At 39.4% G+C, this 11,635-nt stretch overlaps 1 protein-coding gene across 9 annotated transcripts in view; it reads left to right on the top strand.

Moving 5' to 3' along the window:
• Positions 1–1,394: 1,394 nt before the first annotated feature.
• Positions 1,395–11,635, top strand: part of sulf1 (sulfatase 1) — a 131,796-nt gene continuing 121,555 nt past the window's right edge. For all 9 annotated transcript variants that reach the window (XM_041814421.1, XM_041814420.1, XM_041814419.1 and 6 more), the window contains exon 1: positions 1,395–1,640. The gene's annotated coding sequence lies outside the window, so the exon portion shown is untranslated. The remainder of the gene's footprint in view (positions 1,641–11,635) is intronic.

Below are 11,635 nucleotides of genomic sequence, written 5' to 3'. Positions count from 1 at the left end.
TCCCTTTGAGTTTCTGAACAAGGTTGCTCAATGTAAGCAGACGGTATTCCGGCTTTCCCTCATCAAACTCATCAAATACACAATCCAACAACTCCAAAATGCTCTCGTGGACACGTTGTGACCTGCACATTCACCACGCTATGAAATAATAATGTATAATTATGTAACATTATGACACATGAAGCAAATACTCAGAACTATTTCTTGAGTAAACCACTGGGCGGAGTGACACAGTGCAGCAGCCATGTCTGGAGTGTAGTTCCGGCTTTGCATTTAGCTTTAAAAAAATCTCCATCTCGTAATGTTCCATGATTATTTCATAGCATGGTGAATGTACAGGTCACGCCTTGTCCAAGAGAGCATTTTGGAGTTGTTGGATTGTGTATTTGATGAGTTTGATGAGGGAAAGCCGGAATACCGTCTGCTTACATTGAGTTGGCACAGCAGGTCCGAACCCGGCAGTGCCGATCCAGAAACAGCTTGCACCGACAACTAAAGGTAACTAACCTATTACTAGCACTATAGGAATTATGGCAATGGGCGAATTTGCCAAAATGTTGAAGTATCCCTTTAACCATATATACACAAACTAACTTTGAGTCCCAGGTGTCAGTCACATCAAAGTGATCTTTCCAAGTAGAGCACATTTCAAGCAAAGTGTGCAGAATTGTGTATTAAAGCACAGTTTGCAATAATACACTGATTTGCTGTGGCATTTCATGCACAATAATTTCATTCTCTTTGTAGGCTTTCAACAAAAGGAGAATCCCAAGGTCATGAAAGCTTAAGTTTCAAAAGACCTTAAGTGTCAGAAATGTACGTGAATATGTTTAAAAAGACCCAAACCAAATCAAGTAGCCTAGGTCTCATATATTGTTCCTGGTGTAAACATGATAGGAGGAAATATTATTTGTTGCAATATTTATCTTTTAAATATGATAAATATGGAAGCCAATTGGCAGTTAAAAAAATAGGAAAAGTAAAATAATAATTATAATAAAAAATTTATAAATCATAATTATGAGATACTAAGTCATAATTATGAGAAACTATCTCATAATAATGAGATACTAAGTCCTAATAATGAGATTCTATACTATCTCATAGTATCTCATAATTATGACTGATCAATTTTTAAAAATTATTATTACTATTATTTTACTTTTCCTATTTTTTTTTTTAAACTGGCGGAAAGAGGCTTCCACAGATAAAACAGTTATTATACAGCCAATATTTGACCCCCTTCTTCTTTTTATTATTTTCTCTTTAAGATTGTAAAGCTTCCCTGAACATATCAAAAGTTCTTTTTCACGTCGTGGTAAATAAATCTAACTTCCGGTTGCCATCGTAGTTGTGACGAGTAGATCACACGTTCAGGAAACACCATTTGACAAGGGAACAAATCGGAACAAAACACCAGATAACGATGTGCCATTTGGGCGTAGTTGCTTTCAAGCCTCCGCAGTAATCCTGGAAGAAGCAGGAATATGTTTTTAGAGGTCTTTCGCACAATTTCGTTCGAAGATAACCACCTAAAAGTTGGATAAATCAAATTTTATCAGCAAAATCGTCTCGAGCTCAATAACGCCAACGTAAGGGACCAGCGACGTTCCCGTTCCTGGATGATGGACATTTTGAAGGTAGGCTAGTTTAAGCTATTTTTATTTATTAATTCATTTATTTATTCGTTTTTTGTTTCAATTTACCTGTCTTTATGTCAAGTGTACTCCATGCAGAGCCTGCTTATAGCATTCGTTGCTATTATTTGGTAACGAATGCTAGGTGCTGTTATTTAGCAACGTATGCTTATAGCCTTAATTATGGTTTGACGCAACACCTGTGAAACGACTCTTTGGAGGTGTATGCCCTAGCAGCCATAGAGGATTTTTATAGGAGGAAAACAAATTAACGCTTCAATTTAGCTAGTGATAAATTGTCAAATGTTTTTGAAGATTTACACCAAAAGCTTAAAGTTCCTTGAGAATTGATATTTTATAGGCCAACCGTAATTTACTGGTATAGCCTTTTCTCAGCTTTTGTTATCCACGACCTGGCAACAAAACACCACAGGGACAGAGAAATCTAGACCAGTGGTTCTCAAATGGTATGGCAACGCACTAGTGTGCCTTAAGGCAAGTGTAGGTGTGTGGGAGTTTGTACAGTACGTTATTACTGCAAATTTATGGCTGTAACCAGGCCTGCCCACAGATCTGGCTGGACCCCTGAAAACCCCCAGAGAATGGGCCCTCCCCAGCTGGGATTTATTGATAATACAGACCCTTTCCAAAAAATTAGAATATCATGGAAAAGTTGTTTAAGTTCCACAATTCCATTCAAAAAGTTAAACTTTCATAGATTTTAGATTCAGGGCCCACAATTTAAACGATTTCAAGTATTTATTTGTTTATTTTTACATAATTTGGGCTTCCAGCTCATAAAACCCACGAAAACAGGATTTCAAAAAATTAGAATACTGTGAAGAAATCAGCCCAAATTTTGCAGGGCATGAATGTTTTAAACTGAGTGTCACACACTAATCATCTACTAAACTCAAAGCACCTGCACAGGTTTCCCCAAGTGTCATTAAATTGTTTCAGTTTGGTTCAGTTGTCTCAGTTCGGTTCAATATGGGGAAGACTGCAGACATGACAGCTGGCCAGAAGACCATCATTGATACCCTCCATAGGATGGGTAAGCCACAAAAGTTCATAGCTAAGGAGGCTGGCTGTTCACAGAGTGCTGTGTCCAAGCATATCAATGGAAAGTCTAGTGGAAGGGCAAAATGTGGCAGGAGAAGATGCACCAGCATAAGAGATGACCGTGGGCTTCAGCGGATTATCAAACAGGGAAGATTCAAGAATTTGGCAGAGATCCAGAAAGAGTGGAATGAGGTGGGAGTCACAGCTTCAAAAACCACCACATTCAGACGCATCTGGGAGATGGGCTACAACTGTCAGGTTCCCCGGGTCAAGCCACTTCTGAACCTGAGCCAACGTAGGAAGCGTCTCAATGGGCCAAGGAGAAGAAGGACTGGACTGTTGGCCAGTGGTCCAAGGTTCTCTTTTCCAATGGAAGTAAAGTGTGCCTTTCATATGGGAATCAAGGTCCAAGGGTTTGGAGGAAGACAGGTGAGGAACAGAAGCCAAACTGCTTGAGGTCCAGTGTGAAATATCCACAGTCAGTCATGATTTGGGGTGCAATGTCCGGTGCAGGTGTTGGTAAACTCTGCTTTCTTAAATCCAAGGTCACTGCAACAGTCTACCAGAATGTTTTAGTGGACTTCATGATTCCTTCTGCTGAGGATCTGTATGGAGATGCTGATTTCATCTTCCAGCAGGACCTGGCCCCTGCCCATACCACCAGAAGCACCAAAACCTGTTTTGATGCCCATGCCATCACAGTGCTTGACTGGCCAGCCAACTCACCGGACCGAAACCCCATTAAGAATCTATGGGGTATTCGCAAGAGAAAAATGAGGGGCACCAGACCCAACAACAAAGAAGAGCTGACAGCGAGCATCAAGGAAATCTGGGCTTCCATAACTCCCAGGCAATGCCACATGCTGATTGCCTCAATGCCACGTCGCATCGAGGCAGTGATTAAGGCAAAGGGATTCCCAACCAAGTATTGAAGATTGACATATCGTTTTGAAAGTACCATATTTTGATTGATTTGATGTGATCCTAATTTCTTTCTTTTTTTTTCTGCAAAAACTGAGAAGTAAATGGTGATTTCTTTACAGTATTCTAATTTTTTGAAATCCTGTTTTCGTGGGTTTTATGAGCTGGAAGCCCAAATTATGTGAAAATAAACAAATAAATACTTGAAATCGTTTAAATTGTGGGCCCTGAATCTATAATCTATGAAAGTTTAACTTTTTGAATGGAATTGTGGAACTTAAACAACTTTTCCATGATATTCTAATTTTTTGGAAAGGGTCTGTATCAGTGTATGTGTGTTGGATCAGTAGCATCAGTGCTAGCATCCTGGCTAACCGTTACCTCATTAAGAGCTGAAAAGCATGGCGAGCTATTATTGGGTTGAAATTGGTGTCGAAATTATTAATTCATGCTATTTTTAACGAAGCCAATCATTTTTTCTACCCATTTTTGCCACTTCTTTTGAGAACTTACACAATTTTGCTGCTTTTTTGCATTTTTGCTACTTCTTATTACTACTTTTGACCCATTTTTGCCACTTTTTTGGAACCTTTTGCCATATTGAATCCTTTTTTGCTACCTTTTTGCCACTTTTTGCTAAATTTTGATATTGTTTTGCCATTTTCTGCTATTTTTTCCCACCACTTTTGACCCCTTTTCACCACCTTTTAGTAATTTTAACCCCTTGTTGTTACTTTCCTGCCACCTGTGATCTATTTTGCCACCTTTTTGCCAATGTTTGCCCTCTATTGCCTTTGTTTGACCACTTTTTGTGCCCAATTAGGCCCTTTTTAAAAAAAAAATTAAAAAAAATCCCTTTTAACCCATTTTTACGACAATTTTACAACATTTAACCCTTTTAGGCCACTTGTAACCCATTTCTGCCACTATTTTGACACTTTCAACAAGTTTTTTTTTGCTGATTTCAACCCAATGTTCGGCCCCTTTTGACCAATTTTTGCCCATTTCTGACTTTGTTTTGCCACCTTTTGCCAGCTCCATGATTCCCCCAGTTGGCTGGGCCCCAGAAAGCTCTCCCCTTTATCTCCCCTTATTGGCCACCTTGACTGTAACATTTTTTTAAAAGTCTGTTTTGTATTGATTTAAATATGGTGTGCCTTGAGATTTTGGCTTAACCTTAGGTGGGCCTTGGGTGAAAAGAGTTTGAAAACCACTGATCTAGACCCACTTAATGGTCTTAATTCTATAAAATTAGGATTAACTGTTATTTCTGGACTATAAAGCCCTTTTAAAGAGGTCACTGGTATAAAAGCATGTCATGAACTCAACTCAGCATGTATTTGTTATATAATAAATATTTACAGTGTTAAAATCCACAATAAATAGTTTATTATTCTGGGTTTGTTAACTATGTGTGTAGCATTTGAGGTTAAATGTGATTAAAGTATTTTAAACTCTTCTTAAAACAATTCTGGCTTCAAGTACAAACTGTTTAAACCTCAGGCAGTGCAATGAAAATAGTCTTTTGACCATCTTTACCCCAGCTTTGTAAACCAGAAGATATCCATCATTATTGTGTGGATAGTCGAGGCCGTTAGGTTTGGCAAGACTTGTTAAGTGTTGAAGGACATACTGTCTGTATTAAACAAGTGCTATGTTGTTTCTAGCTGGATAGCTTTGCTAACATTTTCAGCTGTTTGCTGTAGCAGTTTATTGGATTTCCCTCTTTATGGCTTCATATGATATAGCATTAGAGGCTTTATTTGTTTAATACTTTCTCCATATGGATTATTGTGTCACTCCCATGTTTTTATGATAAATGACGCGGAAATGGCTTCTCCCCTTTGGTGTGTTGTGTTTGAAAGAAAAGGATCCCTTCTGGGATTAGCAAATGCTTGTATGATCTTTTGGAACATCATGTATTTAATGTTGTTCCAAGAGGTTGTTAAGGAAATCCAGAAGGATTACGTGCTGGATGAATAAACAAGAATCCTGTTGTGATCTCTGGCTGATTGTTCAGCTTTCTGTCAAATCTCTGCAAAAGTCACAGAGGGCTTGGAAGTCTTGAGAACTCTGAATGTAGAAGTTCAATTTTAAGACCTCAGCGCAGAAGAACGGTAGTCTGATCTGCCTTAAATGCATCTCACTTGTCTTCCTCACAGACTAATTCCTGGTTCTTCTCCCTGACCGTGATGCGGTTGCTGCTCCAGACGCATGGGGATCTTTTCAAAGACTGGGCTGTATGTTTGATACACACTAGCGGGTGTTGTGGTGGAGGAGGTTTAAACGTGGGTCAGATGACTCATCCAGACTTAATACTTGTCTCTTGGACCAGAGAATCTTTGTGCTCTTACCAGTCTTATTGTTTCAAAATCGAGGATGTAATCGTGGTTCTGTGGTACGCCATGTTTTGGAAATGTTTGCGTGCGTTTGTTTGGATACCTTTCATTCCTGTCTGAAATGGATCAAAACAAAGTAGTGTGGCAAGAAAAAAGAGAGCCCTGCTAATCCGATCATTTTCTCAAAGTACTTTGTGTCCAACGTCCTTTTTTTCGCTTTCCTGTGCGCCAAAATTTACCCAAAATCTGCTCTTTTATACTTTCAGTAACATATAAACTTGAAGAGGATTTATTGAAGATGCACATGGCTTTTCACTCAACCTGTGATTGATTATACTAATACCAAGCAGTTTTATTTTAATTGTCTGCCAGCATACGTTTTGCTCCTTTGGCCAGTTTATCCAAGCCCTCTTCCAGAGGATTCTGCTGAAGATGTATCTGTGATGCCTCAATCCTGACTGTTAGTTGCCATGCCAAATATCAAGTGGAAGGCTGATTTCTCTTGTGAAAGTTATCTTTATCCAGATGCTGCACAGACCATGTGTTTACTCATCTATGTGAGCTGCCTTCAGACATGATCAGAGAACACTGAACCAACATCAGTTCTCCCACCAGATGCTAATTGGATTCATATTCCAGTGAAAGCATTGTCTTGTCACTGACTGCCTTTGATGAAGAGAAGAGATAAATATTTGTGGGATGTTAGATGGAGAGATATTGAGGGTGAAATGGTAATGAAATGTCAGGTTTGGTTTGCAAGATTGCATAGTCATAATGCTGTATACAATAGCTGTAATGAGGAGTAATTGTCTTGGTAAACTTTGCACAGATGCTTATCACTTGAGACACATTTTGTGGCTTGATTACATCTACCCTCTGAAAAACATACCGACTATAATTTAAACATCATTAATTTGAAGTGGTCTTTGAAACTAATGATTATACGCTGTAAGATTTTGCTCCTTTACTTCCCTTCACACTGTAATGTAATAGGAATGTTAAATACACATATCAGAAATTAGTCTCTAAACACATTTTTATATTGGAAACAAGTTGCTTTAAACATGGGAAGATCAAAATCACCATCTTTTTCAACTAAGAAAAGCTTTCAGCGCCGCTCTTTTCTTTTAGTAAAGAATTGTCCAGTTCTGGTAGAACTACCTCTGTAGCAGCACTCATGCTAACTTCTCCACTGGCCTCTTTTGTTGGCAGGCTTGCAGTATAAGTGAACAACTTCTCAAGCTACTGCCTCCTTCTCCTGTAAGGATACTTATTGGTCTGGTCATTCTTTGACTTGTATCAAGTAGGGCTGTCAGTATTTATCTACAGTCCCATTCAAAATTTCATTCATTGTTTTTTACAGATTTCGAATTATATTTGAATATCTATGCACATTTTCATGTAAAATGTTCAGTTGCTTTCATCACCATGTAGTTACACATTTGTCCACTAGAGGACCCTCCAGTATTACATTACAGATTGCAACGAAGAAACTAGAAAAGCACTTGGAGAGTGCAGACCTCCGCCATTAGCCCTATCTCCCAATAGTGAGGAATCCTTTAAAAATTCCTGGATCCATCCCCATGTGCCCCCCACCATGGCACTCGCCGATTACTCCCTCCCTGGTGGGGTGGAAACACAGGGAGGCAAAGCATTGGCTTCACTACAGGTGCCAACAGATGCACCCATGATCTCACCGGACGACTGGAAGTCATGGCAGAGGGTGAATATTCCTCTATTCCTCCCAGCATTGTGAGTATGCTCACTAAAATTTGCTGTCTTTCTTTCTGTTATGCTCCAACTCGTCTCCTCGACTGGGCGTGCATCTTTCAAACTCTATAAACTCAAAAACTTTGAATAGAAACACACCCAAAAAACTGCTGCTGGGATTGAAGTTACTCATGTCCGCCATCTCCTGGTGTAAATTGGGAACAGCGCAGACTTCCGCCATTAGCCCTATCTCCTAATAGTACAGAATCCTTTAAAAAAATTCCTGGATCCGTCCACAACTTTTTGAGTTATGTTGCTAACAAACAAACAAACTAACAAACGAACAAACCCACCTGATCACATAACCTCCTTGGTGGAGGTAATAATGAGCTAAAAGCAAAAGTAGTTAGTGTTCATTTTTATGTACTTTTTTTAGTGCACAGCCACCTGCACCATTTAGAGGTCTTTATCAGGTGTTTTGGTACTGATGGCGGTTTTACTCTCGTACATCAGTGTCTCTGTAGTGAAGTCTCGCTTGCCAAATCACCCCCAGTGTGTGCACCACCTTGGTGATAAACATCCCCAATGGCGGCTATTGCAGCGCCTCTGTGTTTTGGTGTGAAAACTTTATTGTTCATCATGTCACGTGTCATGTGACGAAACATTTGGTTGCTGCACCTACATATGGGTGAAGTAGAGAGAGAGAGGGGAGAGACTCAAGAATGATTAAAAACAGCAAAAAAAATCTAAAAAACACACTTGAATAGTAACTTGAGCTTTCAAATCTTAACGAGTTTTTAAATATTCAAATTATATACGAACCCTGAAATTCATTCCAACAGCCTTAGTATCAAGCATCATGGCTTGAAGCTTTGCGAAAATGGACCCACCTGTTGACAGGGAGGGAATTTGGCCAGTCTATCAGCTTTGCAAGGTTGCAACAGCTTTATGGCAGCTATGGTAACTCTGAAGGAACATGTAAAAGGACATGAACAGACACAGAACAGTCTATTATGCACCACATCAGTCCTGAGCAGGACGAGGGATTTCGGGAAGTACTTTGACGGACAAATGATGATAACCTGCATATCAGAGAAATAATAGTTTGATGTTTTGCCACATGGGGTTGTAGCAAAGGAGAAAGCAGCGGAGACAAACAGTAGATTCTATTATTTTTCTATATCACTTAAATGTGTAACTGTGGTGTCTTCTGTTATATAACAGACCTAACTTTATTACTTTACAAGGACTTTCAAGAATCATCATTTCATGAGCCAGATAACCCGCTCTTCAGCTTTTAAACTATAACTTTGTAAGTGGTAGCAATAATATTAAATCATTTGGTTGTGTCCATGTTGCATCAGTGCTCAGGGGACGGTATGAAGGAAAAGGGTGGAGAGGGATTGGATGATGATGGTGTAACTGGCCAGCAGGGAGGGGAGGTGCTGTGTGATCGCCTCTGTTCAATAACCCTCTTGTGGATCTCTTACAACAGGAAAGTGTCTGTACTGACGCCAGAGGAAGTTTGACCACTGCAAGCTGCTTCACACCTGCTGCTCCTTCTTCCCCTTAAGTATCTCATGCTCTTTAGTCTGAAAGTGGCATGTTATTTCCTTTCTTCTTGTATACTCTTGCTTCAGTCTGTGATAGTTAAAGGGCCACTGGAAAAAGGCAAAGGAAATGGTGAAGGACAGATTAATAGACACGGTGTGACTAACATTGGAAGCGTTTGGTTCTCATCCTTCCCAATCACCAGGATGATGCTGTTTCCCCTCATGAAAGCGTCACTGCCAAGAGTCTGATCTCAATTTCCCAGCAATGTGATGCAAAATAAAATAGTTTAAGGGTCACGATACGCTCGCTGCAGCCAGGTTTGAACAGACCGGAACATCAACAAGTCTTATTTGTTGTTGTGATGGAGTTTGTCATGATTAAACTAAAGACAAAGTGTATGAATTCCCCTGCATTTATTTTCTTCTTTATACAGCAAAGCTTGAGTGAAATTCTGTCTGTGAGTCATCAGAGTGTTTTTGGAATGGCTGTACGAAATGCTTTCCATTTTCTTGGGTTCACTTTTTCGATTTTGAACAAAGACTGATTGGATGTCTATACCAGCTGTCCCACATCATTTTTCTTTTTTTTTCACCAAATCCCCCCCAAGGACTGCTTAAATTCCCTTTTTTATTTAGGGCCCTTTCAATCAAAAGGTTGTAAATGTAGTGTTTATCCATATTGAGTACCTCTGAAACCTCAGCAGGTTGTTCCCACCACAGGAACACAGTTGAATCAAAAGAAAATGTTGTGTCAGAAGGTTGCACAGCAGGTAGTCTACCTCAGCCGCTGGCTATGGAACTCTTTTAAGCTGAACTGTTTTGTATGTTAAATAGGGACCGCAAAGACCTAGAGAAGTGGGTACAATGGTGCAGTGTTGTAAAATTGTGTAACTAACAATCTAACAAGTGTGAGTCTTTAGGCTTTTCTGTAGCTTGAAGGCACGCAGGCAGACTTTATAGCACATGATTTCAGTGGTGTCAGCATGAGGGCGAACATAAATATTAAATGGATTTACTCGGTTAGAGGGGAACACTAGATTTTGGTATCCAAGGCAACTGTGCAAAAACACTTCTGCAGACTCTTTACATTTTATAAAACATGAGACACGTCTCATTAGCACCATATCCACAGTCTTATTACGACTATATGCTACTGACAGATCTGAACACTAAATCCTTTTTAGCATCATTTGAAAATTTCTCTCTTGTGCAGAGAATCCACTTAGTAGTGACCTCTGAAGTTTACATTAGCAACCTAAAAGAGGCAGTTATCAAATCATTCAGTCCTGGAAATGAATATGAGCCATAAAGTTTTTTATTATAACTATTTCAAGATCTCAATCATAAACTTTTATTTTCTTCTTCTCCGTCTTCTAGCAAATAGTTCCCTTCAACCTGCTTTAAATTGCTGTGGATATTTATGTCACATTTTGGCTTAAATGTGATGGAATGAATAGAGATCATCAAAAAGGGGCTGTTTTAGTGCTCCGCCGTGATTTCAGTGACAGTTTAGATCATGGTTGGACTCTGTTGCTTCAGTTTCCAAGTATTTTAAGTCCATGCCAAACAATGAGGGTTTTGAGGCTGATGCTTGTTTCTCTGATACATTTCCATGAAGCTGAGAATCATGAGAGACTCGCCAACAGTTTTGAGCGAGAAAATAAAGAAGAGCGACTCAAGAACAGAGAGGAAGGTCAGTGTGACTGTTCAGAAATGTATCTTGTAAGCAGCTGAGGTCTTTTTTGTCTTAAATCAGACAAGTGAAGACTTGTGAAGAAGATGAACTGTAGCAGCCCTCCACAAGAGGGCACAGATGATGTTGCTAAAGGAGGCTAACTTGGTCTCCTCCTGGAGTGTTTCTGATGACATGACTATTAAGAAGGATGCTTCACGTTGAGCCTTGGTCTGGCTCTGGTCATTTTTCCTTCCTTTTGTAATAAATCACATGCTAGGTTCTGCTGAAAGGCTGAAAATCTCAGGCTATAGTGCATTTTGTGATGATGTAGATTTTCTGAAACAACAGAGGGAGTACAGGATAGTGTAAGGATCCTATTAGCACAGTTAAATCTCAGCTTTGAGATTTAAGTTTGTTCAAATGTAAATATCTGCTAATATATATTGTCATGCAAATATCCTAAATATTTGTTTATTCTTTGTTGGACACAACATTGTTGTTTGAAGATGAAAGCAAAATGGAAATCCTGCACACGAGGGATTTTTGGTATTTCATTCTGAGGTGCTTTTTTCAGGTGGCCTTTATGCTGCTGTTTCTGCACGCCATGTGTACAGAAGCTGTATTCCTGATAAGGGTGGCCTGGAAAATAATTATCAGATCAGTTAAACACCTTTGTTTGCAGAGGATGTCATGCTACAGCAAAGAACTACAGATGGGGTCAGAAAGGCATTTCTGCCG

Source organism: Cheilinus undulatus, linkage group 19 (assembly GCF_018320785.1).
Source record: "Cheilinus undulatus linkage group 19, ASM1832078v1, whole genome shotgun sequence".
Classification (NCBI taxonomy): domain Eukaryota; kingdom Metazoa; phylum Chordata; class Actinopteri; order Labriformes; family Labridae; genus Cheilinus; species Cheilinus undulatus.
The sequence above is the reverse complement of the archived record's forward strand: the minus strand, read 5'-3'. Positions and strand labels throughout refer to the sequence as shown.